The sequence below is a fragment of the Thermobia domestica genome, chromosome 14, assembly GCF_964235325.1.
Source record: "Thermobia domestica chromosome 14, izTheDome1.hap1.1, whole genome shotgun sequence".
In the NCBI taxonomy this organism is placed as follows: domain Eukaryota; kingdom Metazoa; phylum Arthropoda; class Insecta; order Zygentoma; family Lepismatidae; genus Thermobia; species Thermobia domestica.
The window spans coordinates 115829083-115844113 of NC_137467.1; the positions used below are offsets into that span (position 1 = coordinate 115829083).

A 15031-nucleotide genomic window follows, 5' to 3' on the forward strand; every position below is an offset into this window, starting at 1 on the left:
TTCACTAAAACTAATAAGACTGGAGCATTATATGATTACTATAGTTTTAGGTGTAGTAATATATTGGCTAGTTTTATTGTTATCAAGTCTGTAAAATCCAGGATTTCTTGCATCTAAAAATTACACTATTTCGAGAACTTAAACATGGGAGTACGTACTTTATAAACTGGATAATTTTTTTATGTTGACATAATGTTTGATTTCGTTGCCAATGAGTAGGAAATTGCATGTGGACTTCTGGTTGAAACGATTTCGTTGGTGATAGCAATGACGAATGTTTCCAATAACAACCGATTCACAAGTGTTAGTATATATATATATATATATATATATATATATATATATATATATATATATATATATATATATATATATATATATATATATATATATATAGAGAGAGAGAGAGAGAGAGAGAGAGAGAGAGAGAGAGAGTTTAATATCTATTAAATAATAGTAGTAGAATGAGGGACGACATTTAGGGCGGGGAGCGGACAATTGCTCCTCTCTATGTTTATAAAATACATGCTTTTTAATAAACTACATACCAATTTACTGTTTAAAAACTTAAAATTCTTAAGGCGGTTCACAATCTCTCTCCTTTCTCTCCCGAGCAAACTCCACAATTACTCTACTGGGTAGAACATTTAAGACTAGCTTATCTCCAGTAAAATAAAATTATAGCAAATACAATTCACAAAATTAAAAATAAAATACTAATTTATTCTTATTGTAATGAGTATTTTTAAAGAAATTACGTAATATTAAACGTAGAGTATAATGAAAGTGTGCAAATAAGTTACATATAGGATATTTCAGGTACCTTGTAGTTCGAAGATTCACATTCTCAGATTTATTCAATAACGAATATTGAGTTATGCACATGTGAAACGTACAGTACTTTACAATTTACACGGCTGATGTGTGAAGCTAGATGACGTGCGACAAGAGTGGTAATTACTATAGTCAAACGCAAGATATTGGGACGTGAATATGAGGTAACTATCCGAAATACTACGCTACATTTTACAATTTTATTTCGATAAAGGTTCAAATGCTGCACAGGTTACCGAAGAAATTTGTGATGTTTATTTGCAAGACACGATACATTTCACAGGCAACAGCTAAAAGATAGTTTACTGCTTTCCGTTAAAAAAAATCAATGTCTAAGATGCTTCTCGTAGTAGACGATCAATCAAAATAAAAATTGACAATATTCTGACAAATGTCAAGCAAGACCAACAAGTAAGTGATAGCATAGGCAACAACCTAAATATCCATTATCAAACAGTGTTAAGTCATTTGGAGAAAGTTGGTAACAGAAAAAAGCTGCATGTTTAGGTACCACATGATCTCATTGGAAGTTTTCACTTGATCGATTTTCTATCTACTGAGGATAACGGACTTGAGTCATTTCTGAAGCTGTTCATCACAAGTGATGAAGAATGAGTACTACAACAATGTACGAAAAAGGTCATCATCGAAGTCAGAAGAAGCTCCAACATCTGTAGTAAAGCCCATACTAACGCCTAGAAAGAATATGCTGTGTGTTTGGTGGAATTCGAAAAAGTTCGTGCACCGCGAGCTACTGTCTTAAGCAGAACAATAGACTCCGAGGTATACTTTCAACAATTAGTGAGAATGTATCTCGGAATTGAAAAGAAACTGCTGGAGCTGATCAACTATAGGCGTGGCATATACAGTACTACGTTGACAATGACAGAGCGCATATATTTAAAGACTCGTCAGAAATTGAGAGAATTTGCCAAGGAGGTTTTAATGCAGATGAAATGAAATAAAATGCAATCTTCCAGTTTTACGTTCCACAGTTATGCCAGCTAGGCTAAAGGAGATGGTAATGATGAGAAATGAATGAAATGGTGGAATGAAGAAGTAGGAGGAAACAACTCCGAGGAAATCCACGCACATGGTGTTTGTCTACCAAAAATTCACTTGGCGCGAGCTAAGATTAAACGAGGAACCCCACACACCAGAAATGAATGCTCTACCACTGAGTGCCTGTAGTCCTAGTGAGATTTTAATGTATCCACTGAATATCTTGAACCTGGCACTGTCAAACTAGAATTTGTTTCAATCTCTGACCAAAATTGTGAATTATGTTAAATTACTTTTGACCTGTGAAAACTACGTGTCATAAATTTTTAACCAGAAAGACAGAAGTTCAACAGCGACAGATTTATAGTGTTACTGAAAAACTGGTAGATGGCCATCGAACAAAATGTTGTATATGTCGTTTCATAATGTTATTCTGAAATAACAATAAATGTATTCTCAATGTTGATACCCAAATACTCAATTGTTTTTAGACAACCTATGTACTTCAGATACTTTAGATAAAACATTTGTTTATAAAGCTTATTTTATTATTTACAAACCATTGAGAAAGAACTTAAAAGTGATAAACTGTTCCGTAATGGAAACGAATTTGACTATACACTATTTTATCATAATATTTTATACAATTATTTGGTAATTATTACTACACATTTCCTCAGTGTTTTACTAATCTTCTAGAGCTCCCTCGTGGCTAAACGATTAGCGTATGCGCCTTTCGCACGGGAGATACGGGTTCGATTCCAGGCGGGAGCTCATGCGGTTCGAATCTCATGTTAAACTGTAGGTTTACGTCTCATATAGCCTCACTGCTGAACGAGACGCTAATCTCACAGATAAAATTAACTCAAATTTAACGATCTTCTAATCCTTTTAGAATTACATAAGAATGTTACGTAGCTTGAAGCATGCCTCGCTTTGAAAACACCTTTGTCGTTAACTAAAACCTCCGAGTTCTCTTTTTCTTCATTGAGTTGATTGACTTGATTTTGAGTTTAACGTCGCATTCAGCAGCGAGGCTATAAGAGACTGGACCTACTGATTAACGTGGAATCCGAACCACATAAGCTCACGCCGTCGTTTCCTTCATGTGCACGCTTGTAATCTGTATGTTAGTTAAAAATGGTGAGTTCAACAAAAAATTGGATATTATAGTTAATTCCGAGGTTATCAAAGGAAATTAGTGTTGATAGTGGATGTAACATTAGACGAAGTTCATATTTCAAATATACTGTATGTATTGTTTAAGAGGCCTCATCACTGCGAAATTAAAATACCGCTAATTTTACAGTAATTATGTGATATCTTCAAATAGATAAAAGATAATCGAAAAGTGGAACAAGACCTCCCTAGACAATATTATTTTGCGTGAGATACCGTTATCATGACTCATTTATCTGCTTTCGATTTCCAGTCATTTAGAAAATTGTCATTTATTTTCGCGTTTCTAAATAACTACAAACGGAAAGCTGCTAGGTGACTTGTGATAACGGTACCTCATGCAAAATAACATCGTCTAGGGAGGTATTGAAACACTTTTCGATTATCTTTTATCTATTTGAAGATATTACATACTTACTGTAAAATTAGCGGTATTTTAATTTCGCAGTGATAGGGACTCTTAAATGTTCTTTTAAACGTTCGCTGGTTTTCGAGTCTCCAGTGTCTCCTGTGATATTCTATTACAGTGCTGTGCCGTTTTATGCATTCTGTTATCTCTGTTCGTTTGCTGTATTTCTGTTTGTACAGATTTTAAAAATTACTAGCATCAACGTGCTACACGAGTCACGAGACACACGGTGACTCATATAGCACTGAGATCCGAAGTCAGTTTTACACTGCCGCAGCGAACGTGTTAAAATATAAATAATTTTATATGTGAAAAATAGTGATTGTTGTAGCAAGCGATTCTCTCACTAAATTCAATTTCCGACGATAGGAATTAGTCTTTAATATTTAGTGAAACAAACATTATGCCCTACAAGAGTCTAAAAGTTAAAAAAAAATACTGAACATATTTTGTATAAAATCGAAGAGAATGCATTAACTCGTTATTGGTCAATTACAACTCCACTTAGAAGAATATTTGAAGTCTTATTAAGAACACATTGTATTCTGTAGATAACCAGAAAATTTCGAATACGCACTACCGGATTACAAAAAATATCCTATTCCGGATATAGTGAGACCCGGCTAGGTCCGAAGATCGAAAATCGGGTACCTGGATCCAGGACGCAGAATCGGGTACCCGGTTCAAGGGTTGAAATCAGATACACAAATATCTAATTTCTACAATCTCCTCCATTAACCTTATATTCAAAGCAGAAGTACTAACAATCAATCATTTTCGATTTCAAAGTTGACCGCCATATAACAAAAAACGGTAATAGATAGCGACAAGTTGTTTTCTGGAATCGATTCAACATTACAATTTAACACACCATAGGTCAATTCCGCGGTAAGTGACCCTACGAAGGAAACATTTGAAGTTTCACCTTGGCTTATATAAGTATTAAAATTATTTTTTAAGAATGCTGAATTTTTCATACATGAACAAGATGATACCAACATTGATTTGTAGATGGCTCTGCAGGAGGTAAAATATGGCCACTTTCATGTTGCAGAATATCGTACCTACGTTTGGATTTTAACACAAAGTTTTTTCCTGCTAATTCCTGTAGGTAAGTGAAGATCGCGTATGGTATTTATTAAGATAATGTTTGAGTTTACATCAGTGACATTGTTTTGCACATAATTTAATAATAGCAAGAAAATTGTAATAATTGATTTATTCAAGTAGGCTGTCGTGTAAGTCACAAGAAAACATAAATAAGTTTATGTATTTATATTCATAATTAAACAAACAAGCTGTTATTCTAAATTTTCTTCATTTGGACAGACGGTAATCAAAGGCCGTGCAGAAAGTCCTGAAATAATACGTGTAACTCTTTTAAATACAAAATATAATATGTCGTGTAAGTCACATTTCTTTCCCTGTCGTGTAAGTCACATTATGCGTGTCGTGTAAGTCACATTTTGTTGCAGTGTTACCACATTGCCAATAGTAGCTAACTGCAGTAAAACGTATAAATAGTGAATTGATAACTCAATTAATGTGTTAAGTGCCATGTTTAGTGTAAGAGAATGAAAGATAAGGAGGATAAAAGCAATATTATGAAGTATGGATGCAAAATGTACTTGACTGAACTATAAATGTAACAAATGAATGAAAAGTTAAACAATATGATACAATGTGATCTAGAAAGAAGTTTTAAAAACGTAACAATAAGTATCTACTGTCTCTGGAACAATGCCGGCATATGTGGTTCCGAAGTTTCTAGCCCAGCTACTTCTAATGCCATTATTGGTTCTCTCGTACTCTTTCGTTGCTTCTAAATTGGTATTTATTGCCTTTAGGCATCTAAAGCTCAGCCCGGTATAGGACGGAGGTGGGCATGTGGGAAAGGATTCGTTCAGATCTATTGAAAGTATATCATCTCGGCATTTGCCTGGTATGAATGAGGAATACCTGTCAGGATTGCCAGCTATATGTTTTAAACCCGCAACCTACCGAGCCAAATCTAGCACGCTACTACTCTGTCACGCTTCCTTGGTAGAAAACATGCTTACTCAAACGAAAATATGTAAATCACAACAAAGTTTACTTTAAGATTATGAAATTAAGACATGTCAAATATGTAACACTTGTCTTTTCTATTGCATTTTCAGATGTACCTAGTTCAGAAGCTGAATGGAAGCGGAAGTAGATAGAGAAGTTGAAAAGAATGATATTACATCAAATGGATTTTTAGTGGAAATTCTGTTTTATGTACCAAGAAAAGATACAAACCTGTCACTGGATATCACACAGTTGTACTATATAAACTGCAATAATATATTTTCCTGAAGGAAAGGAAACCACAGAACATGATTCGTGCGTAATTATATCTGATTGTATGCATCAAGATATGTTTCCATTTGCTTATTTATGGAAGATTTTGAAGGGTGTCATCCGGGTTTTCCGATCAACAATGTGAATTATCAGTCGGATGATGGTGCACAACATTATTCACTTTGTTCAATAACATTGCAGAAAGTTGAAATGTATTGGCATTTTTCGGCTACGAACTATGGAAAAGGCTCTCAAAGACAAATTGATCCTCAATCTGCTTTAGAATTTATTGAGAGAGCACGAAAGTTATGTCCGAACATAAATGTAATATACTACAGTAAAGAGTATTACTTCAAAAATTTGAGTTGATGCGCCAATGGAAACTTCATAAGAAAGAAATATGCAATATTCCAAAAACACGAAACTAGCACTACTTTCATAGTGTTCCAGCGTATACTATTGAATGTTGTCTCATCTAAGATATTTCTTCACCACGAAGGAAGCGAAGAAGTGATGGAAATACTCTACTGGAGACAGGGTATTATTACAGTTCGCCGAAAAACAACTATTAAATATTTGTTAGATGTGGAGAAAAGAATCAGAACAACTGTATGTAACATTTCTTCGCCATTACCATCAAGATAAAGAATTTTATTGGCCGCAACAGAAAGATTAGGCCTATGTTGCATTAACAGACGTCGATCACAGATATAAATTAGAATTTGACAAATTTTGCTCCAATAAAAGAACTGTTAACTTCTTGTTTTGTTTGGTAACTTCCTTTTATCTCTCTAAATCATTAGTGCCACTCTATCCGCCAATAGATTTTGAAAGTGTAATTAAACGAAGACATGATGTTAGACTTGTAGTGTAAGTCACAAATTTATGTCGTGTAAGTCACGTTATATTTGTAGCATATATTTTAAAATAAATACAGAAAATATAATAAATTTATTTTGGTCTTATAGCTTGGTATCTACTTAATATATGTAAAAAGTTTTAGTTTTCTTGCAGCAATAGAAGAACAGAATTTTCATATAGTTAACCGTTATTCAAAACACGATGTCTCCTACTGTCGTGTAAGTCACGTATATGTTTAGAGACTTGTTTCAGCCATTTTGTTTACATATTTAAATGCTGCAAATAAAAATGAATGAAGGACTTACTGCACCTTATTTATAACCTAAAACTTGTCCATGAATATATCTTATAATTTTTGTAATACATAATATTTACTGCCATCTGACGTCTGTTGTCGTGTAAGTCACAAACGGAATTAGCCCATAATGATCCACAATACTCTACCAAAACAACAAGTAGTTCAAATTTGTAAGCACTTCCTGTTGAAAGATTGATTTCCATGGAGTAAAAATGATGAGGTATCAAAAAGGGGATTTTTGGCATAAAGCATTACGAAGATAGGTTCCACCACCTGCAATAAACCTGAACTAAAACCTGAAGTGGTAGAAATATTGCATTTTCGCTTCCAACATTGAACGCCATAGAAAAAATGTAATAAATAGTGACAAGTCGCACGGATAGAATTTGTTTCACTTTTGACATAAAGGTCTGAATTTTGATTTAAACGGCAGCGGATATATATATATATATATATATATATATATATATATATATATATATATATATATATATATATATATATATATATATATATATATATTACTAACTAACTCTATGGCCTATGGTACCCGGAGGTTCAGTGCCGCGTTCACAAAAGCTCTCCACTGACTTCTATCCTTAGCTAATTGCATCCAGTTTCTACTTTGTATTCCTATCTCTGCGAGATCCATCTTAATATTATCCTCCCATCTGCGCCTAGGTCTTCCTAATGGTCGTTTTCCTATGGGTCTACCAGTCAAGACTTTGAAAGCGTTTCTACTTTCTTCCATTCTAGCTACATGACATGCCCACCTAAGCCTCCTAGACTTGACGACCCTAACAATGTTGGGTAAACCGTATAAACTATGCAGTTCCTCGTTATGAAGCTTCCGCCATTACCCATTCTCGTTCCTCTTGGGTCCGAATATTCTTCTCAGGATCCTGTTCTCAAATACTTTCAGTCTATGTTCTTCCCTCAGAGTAAGCGACCATATATATATATCACCTCCATCCCCTCACCTAAGGTGCACCATCAAAGTGAAATGACAAAAACCGGCCCAGACTCGAACCTCATATATGTTAAAAATTGATCGAGATCGGTCGCGTGGTTCAACAGTTCTTAAGTTTTATTTATTTTTATTTTTCTTCTTCTCCCCCTCCCCTACGTTGCATCATCAAAGTGAAATGATAAAACTACCCAAGGACGAGATCTCATCTATGATGAAAATTTGAACGAGATTGGTCGGGTGGTTCAAGAGGTACAAAGTCACAACATAATGACTTTCATTTTTGTAGACATATTTATTTTTGTATATATATATATATCTCAAGGAAATATATCAATATCATCTTCATCAACATTGTTCTTCTATAACTAGAAGTGGTGGAAAGTAACTGCTACTTCCCGTTTCGACTTTGATCACATAGAACAGAAACGGTAATAGATAGCTACAAGCGTTTTTCTAATCGATTCAGCTTCTCAAGAAAGGATACTATCTCTACCTCTAAAATTTCTAAAACGGAAAGTGGTAGTGATTTTGTAGTACTTCCGACCTCAATGTTCATCTTCATAGAACGAAAACGGTAATAGATATCGAGAAATAAGTTTTTGAAGTTGATTCAGTGCCTTTTGATTCAATCTCTTCCTGTTTCTCTCTAAAACCGAAAGTGATACAATTTTACTGTTTAGCAGGTTTCATCTGTCACTATCCATCTGTTGCATCAGTGAATTATAGAGATCTATTTTCCGTAGTGAATTGAATTTAGTCAGTCTCACAACGGTGAAACGAAACTCACAATTTAGAATAATAATAATAATAATAATAATAATAATAATAATAATAATAATAATAATAATAATAATAATAATAATAATAATAATAATAATAATAATAATAATAATAGTAGTAGTAGTAGTAGTAGTAGTAGTAGTAGTAGTAGTAGTAGTAGTAAAATAATACAGTGTGCAAGATCATAGAAATGTAGAGAATTAGAAGTTCCTTCAATATGAAAAGATACAAGATGTTCCGTGTAATTAAAATAGCTGTCATGTCTACTTTTTTACGCTTGCGCTCACACACATTATTTCATGAGACAAGTGAGAAGCATTTGAGTTATACAAAATATACTTTAACAGCGGTGAAAATTATCTATTCTTGGGGAAGTAGTTAGACTTGTCGATAATCACGCGTTACATTCGGATTCGTTCAGCTGATGGGAGGTAATATCTCATACACACCATCTATATATATTTACACACCATCGGTGTTGAAAAGGAACCTTAAAATGAAACCAGTGAAATGGAAGCAGAAGTACACACCACGTATAAAGAACTACAAGTTTTAAACTCTGCTGTTAATATTTTATATCCCATATTGTTTATGCTTAGCTAGATCAAAATAAATACTATTTTGCAGAAGTGCCTCCTTGTTTCCAAAACATATGCGACCCAACTGTGATGTAGCACTTTTTAGTGACAAACTATTCAAGTAGAAAGCAGTTCTCAAAAATGAAGAATATATTACATTAGATTACACAGTATAGTATGTTCAAAGAATGGCTTTGTTATAACAATTATTATTATTCTTTAATATTATACGCAAATTTGAAGAACTTAAACTTATGCCTAATTATTTAATTGATTCATCTTAAGATAAACAATAACAATGTTTGAATATGACAAATTTCAATTTACTTCAATTAAAGATGGATTTCTGGTTCGATCCTAGCTTGTGCCAAGTAGAATTTGTCGTGTAAAAATAGGCACTAGAGCAAATCTGTCTTCAACATTGGGGGAGACGGGTAAGACCGTACTCATATTTTAAATATACACTATGTGATCAAAAGTATCCGAACACCCCTAAAATCATACGTTTTTCATATTAGGTGTACTGTGCTGCCACCTACTGCCAGGTACTTATTGTCAACGACGTCTGTAGTCATTAGACATCGTGACAAAGCAGAATGGGGCTCTCCGCGGAACTCACGGACTTCGAACGTGGTCAGGTGATTGGGTGTCACTTGTGTCAGACGTCTTTACGCGAGATTTCCACACTCCTAAACATCCCTAGGTCCACTGTGTCTGATGTGATAGTGAAGTGGAAACGTGAAGGGACACGTACAGCACAAAAGCGTAAGGCCGACCTCGTCTGTTGACTGACAGAGACCGCCGACAGTTGAAGAGGGTCGTAAAGTGTAATAGGCAGACATCTATCCAGACCATCACACAGGAATTTCAAACTACATCAGGATCCACTCCAAATATTATGACAGTTAGGCGTGAGGTGAGAAAACTTAGATTTCTTGGTCGAGCGGCGGCTTATAAGCCGCACATCACGCAAGTAAATGCTAAACGACGCCTCGCTTGGTGTAAGGAGCGTAAACATTGGACGAGTGAACAGTGGAAAAAAGTTGTGTGGAGTGACAAATCACGGTACACAATGTGATGATCCGATGGCAGGGTGTGGGTATGGCAAATGCTCGGTGAACATCATCTGTTAGCGTGTGTAGTGTCAACAGTAAAATTCGGATATGGTGGTGTTATGGTGTGGTCGTGGTTTTCTTGGAGGGGCCTTGCACCCCTTGTTTTGTGTGGTACTCTCACAGTGCAGGCCTACATTGATGTTTTAAGCAACTTCTTGCTTCCCACTGTTAAAGAGCAATTCGAGGATGACGATTGCATCTTTCAATACGATCAAGCACCTGTTCATACTGCACGGACTGTGGTGGAGTGGTTACACGACCATAACAACTCTGTAATGGATTGGCCTGCATAGAGTCCTGACTTATATCCTATAGAACACCTTCGGGCTGTTTTGGAACGGCGACTTCGTGCCAGGCCTCACCGACCTACATCGATACCTCTCCTCAGTTCAGTACTCAGTGAAGAATTGGCTGCCATTCCCCAAGAAACACTCCACCACCTGATTGAAAATATGCCTGCGAGAGTGAAAGCTGTCATCAAGGTTAAGGCTAAGCCAACACCATATTGAATTCCAGCAGTACCGAGGGAGAGCGCCACGAACTTGTAAATCATTTCCAGCCAAGTGTCAGGAAACTTTTGATCACTCAGTATATATATATATATATATATATATATATATATATATATATATATATATATATATATATATATATATATATATATATATATAATATTTATAAAGTTGGAGGATCACGGGAGCAGAATTATCTTCAGTGGCGTAATTAGGGAGCTATCGGGCTCAAGCTCTCCCCGAAATAAATTTGTTAGCTTTTCGCATTCCACGTACAACAATAATCCTTCTACCATTTCTAAGAATTTCATTGAGTTTCCATTTTCTTATCCTCTTTGTTCAGAAATAATACCGTATTTGTCAAATTTCATTCCATGTAAGAACTGCGTCCTTTTGTTCCAACTTTCGTCCTTCCCACTTTTCTGATTCTTTTTCTTGATGTTACTTTCTTTCGTTTCGCCTATCATACTTTATAGACCGTTGTCAGTTGTGATTCAAGTCGGCCGCCATCAGTAACACCAAAAATAAGAGGAGTAGATAAGTGAAACTGGTGTTCCACACAAACTTTCGCGGATATCATGACGGGACTTTTGTTATTATAACAAAGGAAAAATATGTCGTTTAGTTATTTTTAAAAGAAGGAAATGGTTGAATTAAAGAAAATCAAAAGGAGGAATAATTAATCCGGAAAATTAGGTAGGCCAAGAGGATGCTTCCTTTTACTTGTATGAATAGAATAAAGGGTTAAATTCACTCTTAAATTTTTGTAGCATATCATAGAGGATTTATTGGTCTGCAATTCTTGTCGTTATAACTTCAATTTATGAATAAATTAAAATATATTTAATTCTCAAACTCAGATGGGCGATTGCCCACTTCCTTCCCTGTGTTGGTCAAAGCTCCTCGAAACAAAATCCTAAATACGCCATTGGTTGTCTACAACGTCGGGAGGTGGTCAGATTTGAGGCTTATTCTAGGGAAGGGAGATGAAACTCATATTACGGTAGATGAATCTGATTTCTGAGGTGAACCTCTTGTAGAGTATACTATTTATTAGGCGATGTAGATGAAGTACCGTAGTAGCACATATCAGTATCACAAATCACTGATGTGAACATATTCTGAAACTTGAATACATGCATATTTATAATTGGTATGTTTCTACTTAGTTATCCACAAAGATCAACGTTAAAATTGTTTTTTTAATAATATAATAATATAAATAATAACTTCCCCAAAACTATGAAGAAAGAATATCAATTATGTATTACGCAACAATACTCTTATTTAAGCAAAATGATGATAATCTAAATAGCATTACAGGAATCGTTAGAGAAATCTGACGCATGTCATATACTCTTTATTTAACAGATATAACCTTCAGATTATGGAGAAAAATATTCCAGCATTTGAATTTTTTTTCTTTCCTTACGAAGCATCCTTTCTCAAAAGAAAATTGGGAGACGCGGAAATACGTAAGAGCAAACCATGGTTCGACCAGGAATGCATGAAACTAGCAGAGAAGAGAAAACAGGCAAAATTACGTTGGCTACAAAATCCGAATGAAACAACTACACAAAATTTCGTAGACATCAGGTGAGAAACTTCCAAAACTTTTAGAACAAAGAAACGCGATTTTTTGAAAGTCAAAATTAAGGAACTTGAAGATAATAGTAAAAATAAAAACATTCGGGACATATATAAAGGAATCAACGAATTTGAGAAAGGCTATCAACCTCGTGCTTATATTAAAGAAAGCTGATTGAAAAGTTCCCACTGATAAAGAAAGCATTTTAAATAGATGGAAAGATTTCATTGGCGATTTGCTTAACACGCAGTCAAAAACTAATGTGCGTGGAGAAAAGGAGATACACACCGCAGAACAGTATATTCCAGAATCAAACCTAATGGAAGTAGAAATCACTATAAAGAAATTAAAGAAACACAAATCTCCGGGTGTAGACTAAATTCCGGTTGAGATAATTTTAGCTGGAGGCGAAAAATTGTGGAACAAGATACACAAACTCATCCAACTCATCTAAAACAAGGAGGAATTGCCACAAGAGTGGAAAGAATCAATCATTGTTCCAATTCACAAGAAAGGCTACAAAACTGACTGTAATAATTATCGAGACATTTCTCTTATGTTAACATCCTATAAAATCCTTTTAAACATTATATTAGCAAAGATTGACCCCATACGCAGATGAAATTATTGGGGATTATCAATGCGGATTTAGACGAAATCGACCAACTATCGACCAAATATTTACCATTCGCCAAATACTCGAAAAGAAGTGGGAATACAATACCTCGGTACATCAACTATGTATTCATTTTAGAAACGCTTGCGACTCGATTAGGAGAGTAACATTGTACAACGTTCTTACAAAATTTGGAATACCGAAAAAGCTAATTAGATTAATTAAGGCATGTTTAAATGAACCCCAAAGTAAAGTACGGGTAGGAAAATTTTTTTCACGAGCTTTCACGTCGAGAATGGCCTGAAACAAGGAGATGCGTTGTCGCCATTATTATTCAATTTTGTCCTGAAATATGCTATAAGGAAAATCAAAGATAGCAACCAAACCTAGAGTTAAACGGTGTTCACCAGGTTATGGCGTATGCTGATGATGTAAATTTAATAGGTAATGATAGGAGAACAATAGAAAGAAATCTAAAGGTCTTATTAAACACTTGCAGGGACATGGGTTTAGAAGTAAATTCAGAGAAAATTAAATACATGGAAGTGCGTCCGGACCGTAATACGGCAAATTATGAATGGGTTAAAATATTAAATAATACTTTTGATAAACTGGATACTTTCAATTATCTATTATCAATATTAACAGACGAAAATCATATTCACGAAGAAATTAAATATCGACCAAAAACAGGGAATTCGTGTTATTATTCAGTTCAAAATCTCTTGTCATCGCGAATTCTGTCGAGGAACTTGAAGCTTAAAATATATGAAACGATAATCATGCTTGCTTTTCTGTATACTTTTGAAAGATGGTCGCTTACTCTGAGGGAAGAACATAGATTGAAAGAAGTATTTGAGAACAAGATCCTGAGGCGAATATTCTGATCCAAGAGGAACGGGCATGGGGAATGGCGGAAACTTCACAACGAGGAACTACATAATTTATACGATTTCCCAAACATTGTTAGGGCCTTGATGGCTAGGCGTAGGAGGCTTATGTGGGCAGGTCATGTAGCTAGGATGGAAGAAAGCAGAAAAACTTTCAAAGTCTTGACTGGAAGACCAATCGGAAAACGACCATTAGGAAGACCAAGCTGCAGATGGGAGGACAATATTAAGATGGATCTCTCAGAAATAGGAATACAAAGTAGAAACTGGATCCAGTTGGCTAAGGATAGAAGTCAGTGGAGAGCTTTTGTAAACGCGGCATTGAACCTCCGGGTTCCATAGGCCATAGAGTTAGTTAGCTTAAGAAGCATGAGTAGATGCCTAGGCTGACACTGCAAATAGATGAAATGTGCATTTACTAAAAGATGGGTTCTATTGACATTGGGTAGTCTATATACTCTTCATGCGCTAGGGCCTAGGGGAGATGAGATAAGATTTCACATCAGGTTACGTCTCGCACACCTTCATTTTAATTTAAAATGGAAAAGCGACGAGAAACCAATTTCATCTTACTTTTCTTTGTGGCAGTCGGACACAAATCATCACACTTATCTGCAAAAAGCACTTTCCAAATCGGATTATTGGGAGGCCCTCCAGTTCTAGGGGAACATGTCCCCCATTTCTCCGGAATTTGTGCCCATACCTACAGCTGAGACAACTTTCCAGCATGAGAAGAGGGGGGATATCCTCCTCTGGCATTTATTGCAATTTGTACCGAAGTAGCGGTAGTAGAATTAATACATATTGATGAGACTACTAAACACACTACAGCACAAAGTTCAGTTTGAAATACAACAGAATACGATTCTTTTCAAAAAAATGGAAAAGGCAAGAGAAATTTATTTCACCTTATATTCCTTTGTGGCAGTCGGAAACAAATCATCATACTTATCCCGCAAAGCAATTTTCACATCAGATTATTGGGGGGACAGTGCCCCCCAGGTCCAAGAGTGGGTGTTACATGTGCCCCTCGTCCCCCGGGATTTGCGGCAGTGCAAATAGGGCCTACCCTTTGCT

The 15031-nt window shown here is 35.4% G+C and overlaps 1 protein-coding gene across 1 annotated transcript in view; it reads right to left on the reverse strand.

Annotated features, from left to right (window-relative positions):
* Positions 1-15031, reverse strand: part of LOC145670291 (protein O-mannosyl-transferase TMTC2-like) — a 700866-nt gene that overhangs the window by 233068 nt on the left and 452767 nt on the right. The gene's annotated exons all lie outside the window — the stretch shown is intronic.